Source organism: Polypterus senegalus, chromosome 12 (assembly GCF_016835505.1).
Source record: "Polypterus senegalus isolate Bchr_013 chromosome 12, ASM1683550v1, whole genome shotgun sequence".
Taxonomy (NCBI): Eukaryota; Metazoa; Chordata; class Cladistia; order Polypteriformes; family Polypteridae; genus Polypterus; species Polypterus senegalus.
The window spans coordinates 140,720,072-140,739,945 of record NC_053165.1 but is presented as its reverse complement, the minus strand read 5'-3'; the positions used below and the strand labels follow the sequence as shown (position 1 = coordinate 140,739,945).

At 38.7% G+C, this 19,874-nt stretch overlaps 1 protein-coding gene across 1 annotated transcript in view; it reads right to left on the bottom strand.

Moving 5' to 3' along the window:
* LOC120541726 (FXYD domain-containing ion transport regulator 3-like) overlaps nt 1–19,874 on the bottom strand; it is a 48,701-nt gene that overhangs the window by 17,920 nt on the left and 10,907 nt on the right. The gene's annotated exons all lie outside the window — the stretch shown is intronic.

The following is a 19,874-nucleotide window of genomic DNA, read 5'->3' as shown; positions in this document are numbered from 1 at the left end:
ATGTGTTATGATGTCACGTAAAGGTTAGTTTTAAGATTAGGTTAATTTTGCAGATATGAACAAGCACATAAAACTCACTCTTTTCAACAGAATATCAATTTCCATGCAAGAAATTCCATTTTTTATACTTACGAATGAAGCAAACTACTGTAGTTCTGACATGGATTAGTGCTGGGCAGTATAACGGTTCATATCAAAAACATTTTTTATTTTTGTTATGATATGGATTTTTCTTATACCGGAACACCGGTTTAAATAGCCTAAACAACGTTCGGAACGTGGCAAAGTGGGAAACTTGTTTAAGGGGGGGATCTTTTACACTGCAGCACCGCTAAACAGGCATGCAATGGAGTACATGCGTTAGTGGAGGTACTGAGCGGTGAAAATGGACAGAGAACATTCCTAAACGGAAGCTGTAGCAGACGATAAAGTTGAACATGACGACACAGAAGAACTTTTGACGAAAAAAAGGTGCTGTGCCTGTTGTCTGAAGATACCTTGGTTTTAAAAGTTCAGATGTGGACCATTATGTTCAAATGTGTGAATGTGTTTCTATATTACTGGATAATACTGCATGCCAAATTGTACTGGTTTTATTTTTTTTCAATACTTTGCAAATGTACCTAGGTACTGTGTAATAGTGTGATGACATGTTGACTTTATTCTAGACATTTCCACTTTAATCTCGACACTTATGACGAGAATAAAGTCGACATGTTGACTTTATTGTCGCCGTTTACGTTATGGAAAATGTGGTTAACATCCACTCATGCATGGGAAAAAAATACAGTTGAATACCGTGAAACTGGTATCATTTTGAAAAATACTGTGATATAGAATTATACCGCACAGCACTACTACCACAGGTATATTGACCTTATGCTTAAAATGTAGCGATATTTTTTCACTGCTTTATTAACTAGTTTCAAATGTATTGCCTAAAAATATAATAAAGCATTATATATTTTTGTAGATATCTCCATTAACTGACATTTTCAGTGCAAGTTCTGACTTGCATACAAATTGGGTTACAAGATTTGGCAAGAATAGAACTTCTTCGTAGACTGTATATTATATCTTCAATAGTATTATAAAAACAAAGTGTGCAGGATATAAAACTTTCATATCATGAATAATATTAATTATATTTATTCACATACACAGACAAAATATGTATCCTTGATAACATAAGTATCTGTGTATTCATCTGGTTGCTATCTCTGTCATTCCAATACAGTGCATCAGAAGCATTTGTAGTAATTCATTTTATGAACAAAGCAAAGCATTTTATTACTACACGCATTACAAAATGCATTCCAATAGATGGTGCACTGCAAATGTTAATACGGAGGTCTACGTGGATTATTTACATTTCAGCTAGTAAGTGTATACTGTATATATACACACATGCATTCAAAGTATTTTATTTACATTATTATCGTCAGATGTCTGGTGATACGTGCAGTAGTCTGACTTTCATTGTACTATGTTTAATAGACTTCTAAGGCTGTACCACCAACACAAGTTCCTAGCAACTGTGCTGCCTTGCAGTAACATTCAGTTCAATCCAACTTAATGAAACAACTCGAGAGAGATTTATATATTTAAAAAAGCATTTTGCAAACATAATACAGTACATAAATTTTACTTATCTGATGCAAGAAAAAAAGAAAATGAAAGCACTGTGCAAAACCCTGGCACTTCACTCTTGGCAGTGTATCCCTAGTTGGAAATACAGTACCTTTCTAGACAGAAGCAGTTAGATGCGCATTTGAGATCTTCCGCTGGTGTCAGAGCATAATTTGAATTCAAGGTTCCTCTTAAACATGTCTTTAAATATTTCCGAGGAAGTCTACTACCCTACCCCTCCGACCCCCAAAAGAAAAAGCTAAGCCGTTCTAAGTTATACTGCTGGAGCAGATAAGCCAAGCAAGCTTTAGGAACATTCTTAAAAACATTAAGGAGCAGCATGCCTAAGCTGTATAAATGACCCAGAAGATGGTAGCACTGAAGAAAATTCCAAAGATAACAGTAAACCTTAGATATGTATATTCAGGCAAGGGACACACACGTACAACCAAAAAAGTGTACTGCAGACAATGGGCTATGGTGTCAACAGTGGAAATTTGTTTTTTGTTATCTTCCCCCAAAATGTTCTAACAAACAATCCTAGAAATGCCTGTTCTTGGAATGTTGTCAATTTTTGTTACTTGACGCAAGACACCTTTTACCTGTGTGCTTAGACAATACACAGAATGATGAAAAAGAGGAGGCTTTCACATTACTGGATATAAAAGAGCACAGGAACTGCAATAACATGAGACTCCGCTGATGAATCTAACATTCAACAAATGACTTACAGTTCTCAAACTGGCTTAATCTAATGTCATAAATGGAAAATGCCAAATTATTTAAGCCATCCTATGAAGCCATTAAATATTTACGGGTTTTATTTATATTTAGGATTACTGAACCACAGCCATGTCTGCAAGAGAATGAAATACTGGGAGAATACCAATGTAATTAATTATAATTACAGTATCTAATAATATTGGGTTTACAGATCTTTTGGGTAGCCAAAGAGGCTAAAATTAACTAGAATCCAGTGAAACCCTAAACTTTGCACTCCTCAGAAGAACTGTCAACTAACCCACAAATCAGCCATTTCATACTCCACAAAACAACACACAAGTTAATATACTGTATACCTCCAAAAACATTGCCTATGGAAAGAAGACACACACCAAGACCACTGCTTCTGCTCTCTTCTGGTAATTTTCCTTACCTTATACAGTACTAGAGGTGCATGGCCCCTGTCACACAAAACGTGTAACTTTTTTAATCGGAAAATAAACGCAGGGTGGAAAAATCCAGTCAATCAACAGAAACAGAAGAGAGTTAATCCTCTCTATCTACAGCACAAGCCTAAACTGGCCTGGGGAGCACATGAAAGCTATAAAACTTCTAAATTGACATTTTATCGGCCTATTCTTCTACTGTAATTAAAGCCTTCCATTCTTCCATTCCTCTAACTTTCCGCAATATGAAAAAAGTAACACAGCCCCACCCCCCAAAATTGCACAGAGACTTGTTTAAATGTTCTTTCTGTGCTGAAGAATGTTAAACACAATACATCATTCCACTGCTAATTCTCACACGTCATTACATGAAGGACGTGCGACTCTGTGGGAGGCTCGGTATCAACCACTTAACCAGCCATGTCTTTCAATTCTAAAAATTTGGAAGCAATCACTGTGCACTTGTAATGTGTCTGTCATTTCTGAAAATGTACACAATTTAAATTGTAAATAAAGGTTCACCTTTCAGCAGCCAGATAAACTGCAAACAGCCAACACAATGTACATTTAGCAGAGCAAAGAACTTTACTTCCATACTCTCTTCAATCATGCTGGGTGGGCTCTGCCTACTACATCCTCTGGAGGTTGGTGTGCACTCTTGTATACTCAAGATTACATTTGAGCAACACAGTTTAAAACAAGTATTAATGGATAGAATGGACTAGACAACTAAAAAAAAAAAAAAGTAATTAAAAAATTAATAAGATAGAAATAACACTGTACAAGTAGTTTAAAGTAACCCACTTAAAAACTCAGGCTTGTTGGAGGTAGGCATCTATCTTGGCAGGTTTGGATACCAGTTCATTGCAGAGCCCACTTGTACATCCTCACCCACAGCTTTTTTAGAATGAACAGTGAAGCTAACATGCATATCTTTAAAGACTGCCTCAAGAAAACCTCATGCAGACACAGGAAGAACATGTCATCTCTACACAGAGGGCAAGTGGATGTAGGATTCAAACCCAAGACACTTGTTTGATGAGGCAACAGCAGTAACTGTTGTATATAAGCACAATACAGTAGATGAAGCCCAAGTGTATTTCTCAGGGCTGTGGAATCGGTACACAAAACCTGTTAAAGTTTACCATTAAATGGCTGTAGCAATGTTGTTGTGGCTTTTTTTTATATTATTTACTAGCCTTCCCCCATGGCTTCACCCGTGTAGTAGTGATACAGGACAAACTTTAAAAATCAATAAACGGGTATCGCTATTTAAGAGGAGGCAAGGTCTGCTCCAAAACAAGGCAAAAGATAGAGCTATTCGACCAGAGGCTGGCATGTGAGTGAGGAGGGCCCTTCCTGGCCCCCCACTCTTGATGTAACACTTCCCCCTACCCACAGCCTCGGTCTCAGATTAGCAAGAATACATCAATCCTGCAAGTGGACTATGATTCTTAGCGTGATGAGAGAAGTCACAAAATCCAACTGGAATGTTCAAGCAAATTCCAGAAAAAAAAACCGATCTAAATCTGTTTAGTTCCCTTGTTTACTAGCTAAGCGTATGTAAGATACGACCCAAGGCTGATGCATGAGTGAGGAGGGCTCCGTCTCACCTCCCCTCGGCCCGCTGTGTGTCTCTTGGACTTGCGCAAATAAATCAGTACCACGGACGAACTATGATAATTAGCGCGAGGAGAGAGAGGTTGCAAAACCAACCGGAATGTTCAAGCAAATTATAGAAAAAACCCAATCTAAATCCATTAAGTAGTTCCCCCGTGAAAAGTGGATAGACATTAAATTTCTATTATATATATATATATATATATATATCTATCCATCCATTGTCTAACCTGCTGAATCCGAATAGGGTCACGGGGGTCTGCTGGAGCCAATCCCAGCCAACACAGGGCACAAGGCAGGAACCAATCCTGGGCAGGGTGCCAACCCACCACAGGACACACACAAACACACACTAGGGCCAATTTAGAATCGCCTATATATATATATATATATATATATATATATATATATATATATATACATATATACACACACACACACACACACACACACAGAGAGAGAGAGAGAGAGTTATTCGGAAGTTACAAGCATTGAGTAACACACAACATAACACTTTGAAAAATTACAAAAATAAAAAAAAAAATACTCTTATCAAAAGGCTAGAAGGAAAAAAATTAACTGAACTGGTATATGTGAAATTGGAAATTTTAAACACATTACATTTACATTTAGTCAGTCAGTAGGCCTACCGGTATATTTTTAGCGACTCATACTCCACAACCCATGCATGCCATTCTCCATATTTTACTTGACTCTTAATCAACTATATAGGATGTTCAGCTACTTGTCTCTAGCCAGCTGATGAAGGATTATAAATAGTTGCCAAAAGTGGAGCCAATCCACTATGACTTGTCAAAAGTTGACACGAGCAGTGAAATCAAATCACTCCCAAAGTTATTTTGTTTCTGAGAAATATCTGCAAGAAAGATTCAGGATGTACTGTACTCACGAACTGTAAAGTCAGTGTGTCAAAATGTGAAATCATGTGTACCATAAAAGTAGACACTGCCTTTGGTTTGCTAGTGTTTTGAATCTGGCTCAGGCACTACTTGTCTGTGGTATGCATGCTCTCCATGTGTTCTGTGAAATCCCTGAATGATTTGATTTTACTTCCATATCCCAAATATATGCATTTTGGGTTAACCAGCAACACTTAATTTGTCACATATGAGTGAACGTGTGAGATTATGGCCTGTTTGGCAGCACATCTATCCATATTTGCTCCTTTTCTTGTTTGAACCCTATGCTGATAGTATGGCCTCCAGCCCAAATAGGATCTGATTAACTTCATTCAGGTTTGATAACTGATGGATTGATATGCACAGATGATTCTTCACTTTGACCATTTGAATCCAAATCAGAATTGAATCGATTTAAACTCATCGCTAACAAATTGCACAGCAGCACACCACTGTCTATTGTACCTCGATAGATAGATCGATAGAGCTGTCCAGACGTGAGGCGTCTTTCATCTTTACACTGCCTCCCCAGCACACCACCGCGTAGAAGAGGGCACTTGCAACAACCGTCTGATAGAACATCTGCAGCATCTTATTGCAGATGTTGAAGGATGCCAACCTTCTAAGAAAGTATAGTCGGCTCTGACCTTTCTTACACAGAGCATCAGTATTGGCAGTCCAGTCCAATTTGTCATCTAGCTGCACTCTCAGATATTTATAGGTCTGCACCCTCTGCACACAGTCACCTCTGATGATCACAGGGTCCATGAGGGGCCTGGGCCTCCTAAAAACCACCACCAGCTGCTTGGTCTTGCTGGTGTTAAGGTGTAAGTGGTTTGAGTCGCACCATTTAACAAAGTCTTTGATTAGCTTCCTGTACTCCTCCTCTTGCCCACTCCTGATGCAGCCCACAATAGCAGTGTCATCAGCGAACTTTTGTATGTGGCAGGACTCAGAGTCATATTGGAAGTCTGATGTACAGTATATAGGCTGAACAGGACCAGAGAAAGTACAGTCCCCTGTGGCGCTCCTGTGTTGCTGACCACAATGTCAGACCTATATATATATATATATATATATATATATCACACACACACAATAGAGTGATACCATATCATGAACAAAATTCCAAAATTCTTGTTTTAATTATTTTATGTACTGGAAGCTCAGTGGATTCTGACATTTCAAAATCTGGTTATATCCAACTAAAATGTTAGTGATATCATGTATTATAGAGTTTTTAGTAACTCTTGTACAACACTTTATACCTAATTCTAAGTTATTCTATTAGTTTAAAATGTCTCTATTGCTAATGAAGCATCAAGCAACAGTCCTTTTCCTAACACATGTATTGTGCAGTGCAGAGCTATTATGCAATTTCTTGTGACAAAAAAAGACATCAATAATTAAATTTAAAAAAAAAAAAAAAGCATAGGCAAAGCAGTTTAACGGGTCTCCTGACTAGCCAAAAACTTCATTCGGCCCGACATTGCTTTAACTTGCAGATGAATTCCTCAAAAAGAACAACTGAGCTCTCCGTATCCAAGGGAAGTTTTAATAACATTATTGATGCCTTAGGATATTTAGAAGCATTCACATGATAAGATCCACAAAGCTGAAAAAATATTTAGGAGGCCAACAGGGTAAGCTTTTCTTTGCCATGGATTGTCAGAGGACGAAACATGCATCTAACGTTCTGAACAGGAGACAGTCAACACAATGGCATCATCTAAGGCAGTGATTCCCAACTGGTGGTGGGGGTTCGCGAAAAATATATTGTAATTGCAGAATTTTAAATCCCAAACGTAAAAAATAACAAAATATTAAATGTAGGCAAATATATTCACAGTACTATTAATACAATAATAAAAATGGATCAGGAAATCAATTAAATGTCAAATTCATGAATATTACCTCAGTCACTTACGCATTGCGACGGAAGATTCCTTGAAATCGTCGAGTCGCAACTTGAAACAATCTGTAACGCGATGAGACGCTACGCCGCTGGCGATGCGTGTACATTCTTGTATGATCCGGAAACTTACAATTCAGCGAACCAAGAACCCCGAATACACTCGAAAGAACGAGAATAGCGTCTGCCAATATAAAAATGCTGCAATCAGACAGGGGAGAGTAGAATCGAATTGAATCGTACGACACGCTTAAGAACCACGACTGATTTTAATAAGACAAATTGGTGGTGCATAGTGTGTGTAAATAAATTACGATAAAAACTTTTTACTTAAATGTGTGCACGTCGAACGTGAAAGTGAATAATTATTACTCCGTAATTTTATTATGGATCGATGGTTAAAAAAGACAGGTAGTTTTATCAAGTCCGACAAAAAGCTGGACGAGCAATCAATTGCTTCTTCAACTTCAATACCCTGATTTGGTACCAACACAGGGTGACGATACTGAAAGTTGCAGTAGGGAGCTACCGTCTCTCCAGACTGAAAGCAAGGAAAAAATAGGCAAACATAGTAAGACAAAAGAGAAGAAACAAAAATATGACAGCAACTATTCACGAATGGGATTTTATTTTACCAGGGATGAGTCAGAACCTAAACCGCTTTGTGTAGTTTGTAATGAAGTCCTGGCCAACAGCAGTTTAAAACCATCACTTCTTCGTAGACACATTGAAACAAAAAAACATTCAACATACAAGGATAAACCTGTGGAGTATTTTAAAAGAAAATTAGCAAAATGTAGTGTTTTGCCTTTCCTGTCAGCTTCAAACGCAGACAGTAAAAATGCTCTTGAGGCATCATTACGAGTAAGTTACAGAATTGCAAGATCTGGACGAGCACATACAGTGGCAGAAAATTTGATTGGACCGTGTGCGAAAGACTTCATGAAGTGTATGCTTGGAAAAAAGGCAGCAAAGAAAATTGACCTGGTTCCCTTATCAAACAACAGTGTCGCGAAGAATTAATGATTTGGCAAATGTGGAAAGTATACTTTTGAAAAGAATAAAATTGAATTATTTCACGATCCAACTTGACGAGTCGACCGATGTAGCAAACGCTGCAGTTTTACTTGTTTATATTAGATATATTTTTAATAATTCCATTCAAGAAGATGTATCATTTGCAAAACCTCTGAAAACCACTACGACAGAAGAAGCAATTTATAATATGATCAATGGCTATTTTGAAAGAAATGGAATAAACTGGTCTTTTTCCTTGGGTGTATGCACAGATGGTGCAAAATCAATGACCGGAAAATTTTCTGGTCTTGTGGCACGAGTAAATTAGATCAACGAGAATACTGAATGAACTCATTGCTGTATTTTATAAAATCGTGTGTTATAAACTCTCGTCTGTTCCAGGCGCTTTGTGAGGACTTTGGAAGCCTTCACGTTTCTTTACTACTTCATACAGAAATTAGATGGCTTTCTCGTGGCAAAATTTTGACCCGCTTGCTTGAATTGAAGCCTGAAGTTGAAGCATTTTTTTTATTGACCATCCTTTTCATTTGTCATCTTTTATATTCAAAATTCTTTGGCTACAAAAACTTGCATACGTAGCTGATATTTTTTTTTAAATTATTTAAATCTGTCTTTACAAGGCCCAGGTGTCACCATTTTCAGTGTGCACGACAGAATAGAAGCCATGCTAAAAAAGTTAAACTTTTGGATTCAATGTCTGGAGATGAAGGAGTATGAATGTTTTGGTTCTCTCAGCAGCATTTTATCAAAAAATTAAATTCAACTTAACGAAAATATTAGAAGGGGTATTACTGAACATTTCAAACAGCTTCAATTAACTTTCAATGACTATTTTCCGAATCGACCTAATATATCTGGATCAAACAACTGGATACGTAGTCCTTTTCAAGGATATATAAGTTCATATACTTCTATAACTTTAACTGGAAAAAGAAAAGCTCATTGATTTATCCTCTCACAGTTCCCTAAAAGTTCACTCTTTAATTTGACTTTTGGCTCAGTGTAAGAAATGAATATCCTGTTTTCTCAGAAAAAGCCATTAAACTTTTATTACCCTTTGATACAACATATCTGTGTGAGAAAGGATTTTCAACATACACTTACCTGAAAAATAAATACAGAAACTGGTTAAATGCAGAACCTGATCTAAGACTCAAACTTTCAGACATCAAACCAAATTTTGAATTTCTTTGTTCCATCAAACAGGCACAAATATCCCATTGAGGGTTTTTTCAAGTTTAACCTAAGTTAGCTAAGAACCATTTGGCATTCATTAACATTAAAGGTAATTCCATTTTGTTGTCAGCTTTACTATGATGAATGTTCCGTTTTAATTGTATTCTGTATTCATTTTTTGTAGCTATCACTTTAGTTTTATCAATGTTTGTCTGTAAATGTTTTACGATTATGTTTAGGTTTTTCATTATGAATCATTTATTATTCAATCTGGAAAATAAACTTTAATAATCCAATTTTATTGTTTTATTTACTATAGCGTAATGACTACACAGGGGGTTTGCCAATTTATTCAGTTTTTTTAAAGGGGTTCACAAAGAGAAAAAAGGTTGAAAATCGCTAATCTAGGGGCTACTGGACAGGAAAGTCATGTCCAGTTTTTCCTGAATGTGAAAAGGGTGATTTCACACAGGTCAAACTACTACCTCAGATACGTACATTCAAACTACTAAATGTTTCACAAACCTCTCAAAAATGTGGAAATTTTTTAACACACAGTAATAATCACAAACACTAGATGTGTTCTTTTCTCCGCCCTGGGTCACCAATCTCTCTTAGCCATTAAAGACACCATCATTAGGAAAACGTTTGGGATTTATGAGAAGGTATTTGGAATTGTGAACAAGTGTTGGTTTTAGAGTGTCACAAGATGGCATACATGCTCTTGTTCCTTGCAGGAGCAAAGATGACAGAGAATATCCAGAAAACGAAGGGGTGTATCAAATAGAACACATCTATGTAGCCTATGATTATGTTCAAACGAGTCTATCATAAAATGCTTAAAATAAAACTGTGTCGCAAACCTTTCTGGCCAGGCCTCATGTTAACCAACTTAGAAAACAAGATTAAGTACCTGAGGCTAGTTCATGTGTTTCCTTAACAAGCCAGATATTTTCTTTATTTGCTATCTTAAGTCAAAATAACATTCCAGTTCAGTGCATGCACTTGGCTCCCATTTTTTTAACTAAAAATGGACCAGTTAAGATCAAGTGTAACCAATCACATATGAAAACAAACTCAGGAAGGTTCACTTATTTATTTTCTTCTAAACTACTTTGCAAGTCAGATGACAATTATTGAAAGCAATATGTATTTAACATGTGTTTTTTTAAAAAAGGATTTTAAGCATAATTGCACGCACACAGCGCTAAAATAGCACCTACACAATAACGGCTGGACAACAGAAATAGAACACCACGGTAATACTGACGACAAAGTAACAGAAAAATGTTTTAAGCAGAGGGTGTTGCAAACAAAATAAATTTTTAACATCATAAGATGGTATTATTAATAGTGGGGCATTGGCTGCAGAAATAGCAGGGCTGTGGAGTCGAAGACAGCCAACTGTCGGAGACAGTTTTATAGTGTGTTAAAATTGCCAATTTCATATATACCAATTTCTTCTAGCCTTTCATAATAAATAGCTTCTTTTATAAATTTTCCAAATGTTGTCTTGTGTTCATCATTCAGTGTTTTTAACTTTATTAAATAATATGAAAAAAAGCCTTTAAACCCAAACTAACAGGTTAGGCCGCTAAAAAGTAGCCTGATGATTCATGTTGGCAGTAAAGAGATGGTTTGTACCTTTTATGTTATGTGCTTTCAACCAACATAGTAAATTGAAGTCTAATTACAAATAGAGGAGTCGGAGATACAATAAATTGTGGAGTCAAAGGTTTTATGTACCAACTCCACAGTCCTTGGCATCACCTACTATATACTAATTATGTAAATCACATCAAAGCATATGCATATAACTGATTCAAAGTATTAAGTTAAAAAAATATACCAGAGGGAGAGTTCACCAAAACATACAGCTTTTTTTTTTTTAAATTATTTCCGGTGCCGCCAGGAGTGGCAGCCATTCCAGCAGCTCTGTGTATGACTTTATTATTTTTTTTTTCTCTATTATTCTCTATTTCAACTGATCACTTCTACCACTTTCTTTTATGAGGAATTGCTCCCTGGACACTTTTTACTGCTTTTACTACTTGACATAGATTTTTACATGACAAGACTCGCCTATTCAAGTTGTCAAGTTCAAGCGCCGAGAAGAAATGCCCGTGCCGATGTGGTTCCCTATTTACCTGACTAGGTAAGAAGACGATATCGAGGCAGCCGAGCCAGCTCCAAGAAATAAAACCAAGCGGCTTGCGAGAAAGTGGCGCTATAAACCTTCGGTGCCTTCTGTGATCCTGGGAAATGTGAACTCACTACCAAATAAGATCGACAAACTAGCCGGGTTGGTGAAAAATGTCAGAACCTACAGAGAATGCAGCTTGCTGTGTTTTAGTGAGATTTGGCTAACAACTACCATCCCAGATGCTAACGTGGAGCTACCCGGGTTTAGCACAGTTAGAACGGACAGAGACGCAAATACCAGCGGGGAAAAAAAGGAGGAGGTGTCGCTCTCTATATCAATACAAAGTGGTGCAACTCAGGACATGTAAACGTTAAAATCTCCACTTGCTGCAGGTACATCGAACTGTTGGCCGTAAGTCTGCGTCCCTATTACTTGCCCAGAGAGTTTGGACACGTGATTGTTATTGTTTACATCCCCCTCGAGCGAACGCAGAAATAGCGAGTGACATCATCCATTCTGCAGTTGCTAAGTTACAAACGCAGCACCTTGAGGCACTTGTGCTAATCGCTGGAGACTTTAACCAAGTGACGCTGGACGAAACATTATCTGCCTTCTCCCAGTATGTGGACTGTAATACCCGGGGAAATAGGACTATTGACCTACTGTATGCAAACGTTAAAGACGCATACAGCGCCACCTCGCTGCCTGCTCTTGGGAAAGCGAATCATAACCTGGTTCTGCTTCAGCCTCACTACAAACTAAGAGTGAAGGCGCTACCTAAAACCACATGATCATTCAGGAAGTGGTCCCCTGAGGCAGAGCAGGCTCTGAGAAACTGCTTTGGAACCACTGACTGGGATATACTGCAGGAGTCATATAGTGAGAAAATTGAAGAGGATGTTGACTGCACAACTGATTACATCAACTTCTGTATGGACATCGTAGTTCCAGTAAGAACAGTATGCTGCTATGCTAACAACAAGCCATGGATTACAAGTGACATCAAGGACCTTTTGAACCAGAAGAAAAGGGCTTTTAAAGGCGGTGATCAGCATGAGCTCAAGCGCTTGCAGAAGGAACTCCGAGTCCAGCTCAGGGCGGCGAAGGAGCAGTACAGGAGAAAGCTGAAGCAGAAGTTGCAGAACAACAGCATGAAGGAAGTGTGGGATGGGATGAAGATCATCACTGGCTGCAGCTCGAAGTGGGGTGCCACCATCGAGAGAGATGTGGAGAGAGCAAACCAAATGAACAACTTCTTTAATAGGTTTGACCACCCTAACCCACTCTCACCTCGAGTACTGCATCCTCCAACCATCCTTCTGCCAATACCAGCATAGTAGAGACATCCTCACCCACAATTATAGCAGCGCAGGTGAGCAGAGAGCTGAGGAGACTTTGTGCCAGCAAAGCAGCGGGTCCAGATGGAGTATCGCCACAACTTCTGAAGGCTTGTGTGCTGGAACTGGGGAGTCCTCTACAGTGCATCTTCAACCTGGGCCTGGAACAGGGGAGAGTCCCGAGGCTTTGGAAAACATCTTGTATCACAACAGTCCCAAAGGTATCACGTCCTAGTGAGCTGAATGACTCCCGGCCTGTTGCTCTGACGTCACATGTGATGAAGACCATGGAGCGGCTGCTGCTTCACCACCTGAGGCCACAGGTCCGGCGCCCTCGACCCTCTGCAGTTCACATACCAGGTGAAGGTGGGAGCGGAGGATGCCATCATCTATATGCTACACCGATCCCTCTCCCACTTGGACAGAGGCAGTGGTGCTGTTAGAATTATGTTTTTGGACTTCTTTAGCGCCTTCAACACCATCCCACCTCTGCTCCTTAGGGACAAGCTGACAGAGATGGGAATAGATTCACACCTGGTGGCATGGACCGTGGACTATCTTACAGACAGACCTCAGTATGTGCTCTTGGGAACTGCAGGTCTGACATTGTGGTCAACAACACAGGAGCGCTGCAGGGGACTGTACTTTCTCCGGTTCTGTTCAGCCTATATACATCAGACTTCCAATACGACTCAGAGTCCTGCCATGTGCAAGTTCGCTGATGACACGGCTATTGTGGGCTGCATCAGGAGTGGGCAGGAGGAGGAGTACAGGAAGCTAATCAAAGACTTTGTTAAATGGTGTGACTCAAACCACTTACACCTGAACACCAGAAAGACCAAGGAACTGGTAGTGGATTTTAGAAGGCCCAGGCCCCTCATGGACCCCGTGATCATCAGAGGAGACTGTGTGCAAAGGGTGCAAACCTATAAATACTTGGGAGTGCTGCTGGATGATAAATTCGACTGGACTGCCAATACTGACGCTCTGTGTAAGAAAGGTCAGAGCCGACTATACTTCCTTAGAAGGTTGGCGTCCTTCAACATCTGCAATAAGATGCTGCAGATGTTCAACCAGACAGTTGTGGCAAGTGCCCACTTCTACGCGGTGGTGTGCTTGGGAGGCAGCATAAAGATGAAGGAAGCCTCACACCTGGACAAAATTGTTAGGAAGGCAGGCTCTATTGTAGGAATGAAGCTGGACAATTTAACATCTGTAGCAGAGTGACGGGCACTGAGCAGGCTCCTGTCAATCATGGAGAATCCACTTAACAGTGTCATCTCCAGGCAGAGGAGTAGCTTCAGTGACCGACTGCTGTCACTGTCCTGCTCCACCGACAGACTGAGGAGATCATTCCTCCCCCACACTATGTGACTCTTCAATTCCACCCGGGGGGGATAAATGCTAACATTATTCAAAGTTACTGTCTGTTTTTTACATGCATTATTACTCTTTAATAGTTTTTTTTTTTTTTTTGTATCAGTATACTGCTGCTGGATTATGCAAATTTCCCCTTGGGATTAATAATCTATCTAAAACAATCAGCTCCACTGCTAAACTATGTAAATACAGATATAAAAACCTTACTGATACAGTGCAAAATATCTTCCCCAGCCAAGTTACTTCAGATGAATGCCTTGAAGAACAAACTATCAAAACAAACCCCTAAAACACCACAGAAGGAAGCGCTGGGCCCACCTTTTCACAGCATCAATAAATAAGAGTTTAGAAACACAATAAATACAAATGGCCAGTCCTAGCGTTGGCCGCAAAAAGAGGCTTAAAAAACTTAAAAAACTTAAGGCTTAACTTGGGTGAACAGACATCCTGTTAGTTCCAGAATAGTCCCGTTTTCAGGCAACATATCCCATGTAATAATTATAACAAAATGTCCCATTTTTATCAGGCCAGCCATTTAAAAAGTGTGAAATGTGCCACAAACCTCTCTCCACCATTCTTTATCAATGCACAGGAAACGCCACGGTGGACCAACCTCCACCCATTCCAAGTGTAAACCATATTTGATCACTTGACTAATAAATTGTGTATCAGTATGGAACTACAAAAAATATGGTCACCCTAGGCTTAACAAGCTGACTCCTGGCAGTTGCAAATATGCCACTATCCTGTCCGTTTCCTTTAATTACATGACACTTTAATGCCCAATTGCTCAATGTCTTCTGTGAGGGTGGTTAGAACCTTTTGTTTGATGGTGCTAGTGTTATCAATTTGTGTGTGAGATTTTTTTTAATTAAATGTTCTTTAGAGATATCACATTATTTGCATCCTAAGTAAAATGCTACCTGGTTAAACTTTGGTATCAGCAACACAAAAGTTTATTTAGAGGGTTCTACAACGGGCGATGAATTGATAACATTTGAAAAATAATCTGCAATGACGTCCTGGCCTGTATCCTTCTGCACATGCCTAGAATGCTGTCCACATTTCTTTTGTAATGTAATAGACTGCTATTTCAACTTCCATATACTGTCAAAAATTACAAGAAGAGAATCTGCCACTCCTAAATACAGAATAAACTGACAGTAATGGTCACCTCTGAATCATGTTTAATCTCCTCTATAACAAACTCTGATTGCTGTAGCCTCCAGCAGGACCTGCTTCACCCTTCCTCCCTTGACGACTGAAGGCTAATATCCCTTTAGACAAGCATTCAGAGGCAGCAAGTATCTAGAATCACGAGTATGAAACTCATGCCCACTGGCCATTTGTATTTAGTGTGCACTTTCTCCCTTTGGGTATTCCTTTTTTACTTATAGATCCCAAAAACGCACATGTTTAGTGATTCTAAACCGACCGCATGTGAGGGAGTATGGGTGTGCAGTGTATAGCAATGGGCTGGCGATGGCCTAGCACCCATCCAAGGTTGGTTGTTACCTTGAACTCAGCATGCTCCCCTGTAAACTGAAATGGATTAACTGGGATTTAGGACAATACGTTACAAGAAATGTTTCAAAAGGCCAAATGAGAAAGCAAAGTCAGAAAGCACAGATGTAGTTGTTAAAATTACTGAACTAGAAGAACATATACTCTGATTGTGTGCAATTTGGATTTATCTTGTGGAGGTGATGGCTGGTAAGGACAACACCTAATCAAACAAACTCAGAATTTCTAGGTACAGTACTCATTTGTGTGGCTAAATGAACATCCGTAGAACAGGAAAAAGGAAATCTATTGATACAGACTGAAATCTCTCATTATGTCTTCAGAAATATTTCAGAAATCAACACAAGCGCTTTGCTTCTGAATAGATCTTTGTATACACTATTCACTTTCAACTTAAAAACACGCACATGTGGTGGTGGATGAAAATCTGAACTCCCTTTATTACAAGTGGAGTATATACTTCTAAATGTCATTATTATAAACTGTGGAGGAAGAGAGGGTTAAAAACCCATAAACTGTTTACTATGCATACACACACAGATGCCTTTTAGTCAATTAACTTTACAAGCCTGACTGAGTGCCTGGGTTTCATTTTTTCCTGAAAGCAAACTTAAACTGGAAAAAAATGCTCTGCTCTTCCCATCGAATACTGTGCCAAAAGCCTGAAGATTCATTTGCCTACAGCATAGTAATTACTTTATATAGCAGACACTGAGGGGGGAAAAAAAACTGCCTACTTTCAGAAGAAAAGTAGTAGTCTGGGTTAGTTTTAAGTTTTTTATTCATATAATGAAAGGATTAGGCTTAATGACCAAGAATAGTTTAATTACTATTTTAGTTTGTGCTATAGAATTTTTAGGTAAAGACTCCCATGATATTACACATGGGAAAGTAAGCAGCGCTGTTGTTTTTTTAGGCTGTACCAGTCATCTCTGGACTCTTCTGTGTTGGCACAATTTCATGTGAATAAAAATAACTGAACACCACAGTATGTGTGCGCGTGTGTAAGAAAAAGAGAGACAAATTTCACATCACATTTAATGAATACGGGTAACTGCATCGATCCAATAACTGAACCCACATAACCAGTTTAGAAGCTCACCAAGTGCTCCCATTTTCATCATACAGGTTTGGTTAATGGGAATTTTCTAAATTAGCCTTAAATGCAATGGTGTATGGGAGTGTCAGGAGTAGGCAGGCTTCCATTCTTGTATCCAATGCTAAGAGGACAGACTGCAACCCCACAATTGGATCAAGTAGGATGAATTCATGGAGAGTTTATGAAATACTCAACTGTAAACCACAGAGATGTTGGTTCAATTCCTACCCTCACTCAAACATTAGAAAACAGTGACGAGATAGAGTGTCCATTCTATTTACCTTGGTAAACCAAAATAACATCAAGTTGAGATTTGAAGGTCTCTCATATTGTTCTATCCACCACACCGCTTGGTAATTTATTTCATGTGTCAGTGGTCTCTTATGTGAAGAAAAGTTTTTTAACATTTAGTATAAAATCTTCTTTAAAAAGTTGTCTATCATGTCTTTACTGCAGAATTTGAAGAAACAGCTGGATTTCACTGCATTAATTCTTTCACATTTTCAAAGTATTCCATCATGTTACCCCTTAATCTGAAAAGCGGTAACTGCTTCAGTCTCTCCTCATAGCTCACACCTCCCATTCCCAAAAATCTTCTGCGCACTTGCTCTAGCACTGCTAGGTCTTTATTGTAGCCGAGAGACCAAAACTGAACAAAGTACTCCAGACAGGGTCTCACTAATACTAATGTGTTATATAAATTAGTCAGAACCTCCTTTAGGTTGTAAATGCATCACCCCAAGTTATTTAACCTAAACTTTATTAGCCGCATGGGGAAATTTCAGATGCATACAGCAGCAGAAACATAAACAAGGATACGGACTCACAGGATAAATAATACTGTCAGTCAATCAATCAGTCAAATAAATTAATAAAAATAAACTTAAGGACTACATTGAGTGGCCGCATTGAATTTCCTGAAGGCAGCGGACAGAAGACAGTCCCAGAGGTGCCTCTTAGCACACCATGGTGAAATTTACCTGTGGCTGAACGTGCTCCAAGAGAGCGCTTCCTGGAGGGGATTTTTTATGATGGCATCCAATTTTGCCATCATCCGCTTTTCCACAACAGCTTCCAGTTTTTGTTCAGTAATGGAGCAGGCTTCCCTGAGAAGTTTCTTCAGCCGCTCTCTCATATATATATATATATATATATCCATACATACACACACGCTCTCTTCAGAGACTACAGTGTAGAACAACCCACTGAGCTTGCTGCACACATCAAAATGCCCAAGTCTCCTTAACAAGTACACTCTGCTCTGTCTCTTCTTTATTTCCTCTTGGGATTAATAAAGTATCTATCTTCTTGTCCAGCGCCACTGTGTTGCCAGACCAGTGTTGTTTGATGTTTATGTTAATCCTCAGATACTTGTAGCTCTGCAAACTTCCATGTACTCGCCATGAATGATTACTGGTCTCAGAAGCTGCCTGGCGTGCCAGAAGTCCACTGCCGGCTATAGTTGTGATAAAAGTGTTTACTTTTACATCCATGCTTTATAGAGCCCATTTAATCTAATTCATAAAATAAGCCAATTTCAATCATGGCAGCCCAAGAATGAACCTGGGATGGGGCATTAAGTTATCATTAGATATATATTTACAGAAACAAAACCTATTCCTTTTTTTTTTTTTTGTCTATTTCCAATACAAAGTGATATAAAGCTAAAGCCTCTCCTAACACTCTTAAGCCTGGGTGGATAACCCATCCTTTTCAGTGACCACTTATCCACAAACCCACCAATACTCACTTATGCTTTGCCATGTTAGAGCCAACATTAAGCCCTGGAGTTTGTAAATTCTCCCAATATCAATATGACTTTCCGGACGCATTCTTAAGTTTTGTAAATAACCCATAAATGAAATAAAACTGAAGCCATTCAAAACATAGCACATTAAAAACTTTAATTTGTCTGAGTGTCTTCCAGGTGCACACTCCTCAGATATTCTTCTCTGCCCATCTACAGTCATGAATTTTTAAGTATAACAAGCTATGAACACCTGAAAGAAATCCCATGAGACCAAAATAAGAGATAAGCAGCATATCAGTGCCAGTTAATTCCAGGACAGGCAATGCAAAATGGAGCTTCTGCAGGGGATCTGAGCAAAGGTTAGTCTGGCATCCTCTGCTTAAAACCCAAATGTGGAAATTTAAAGCGCCGCCATATCCTGCCAGCTGACTTAACATGCACAGAAGTCTCTCTTCTAATTAGGTAAAACATAAAACTTCTCTAACACGTATAACACACATTTTTGGATGGGATTCCATTTTTGTTCAAAATAAAACCTTTTAGAAGCCAGATGCATTTTTTTTTTTTTTTTAAGTTTCTAGTTATTGTTGTTGCAGTCATCCATCTCCATCATAAAACAGGACACATTTTAAAATCCATTTAAGCAATATCTTTCAAAACCCTGCTTTAAAATAAATATTGATGCATGTCACAGATCGAATTACACTAAAATTGACCTGATGGATGCTAGAAAGACAAAGAGTCCGCTCTCACACAGGCACAAAAAAAGAAATTGCAGCTCAGGTCAAATCACATGGTGTTTGTAGCAATGAAATATGAATTGGAGAAGTCTGAATGTAATATGTGCTGCTAGGTGAGCAAATGAAGGTACAAAGGAACAAATTTAACTGCCACACTAACAGTATGATCCCTACATTACTTATGGGCACCGTTAGGATCAGTGGCAGTTTTTACTGTCTGGTAAACTGATTTGCCCAACTTTAACTGCAGTTGATGTTATACGTAAATGTTCATTAAGGAAGTGGTGATTTGGTTTGTCAACACCAGTGATGACATGGACTACTCCATGCATTGATAACAAATTAAAATGTATTTAATGTTTCAATCCTTCGAAGGACAAGGCTCATCTCCTTATTAATACGACAGGCACTGTGTGTTAACAGAGATCCGTAATCGC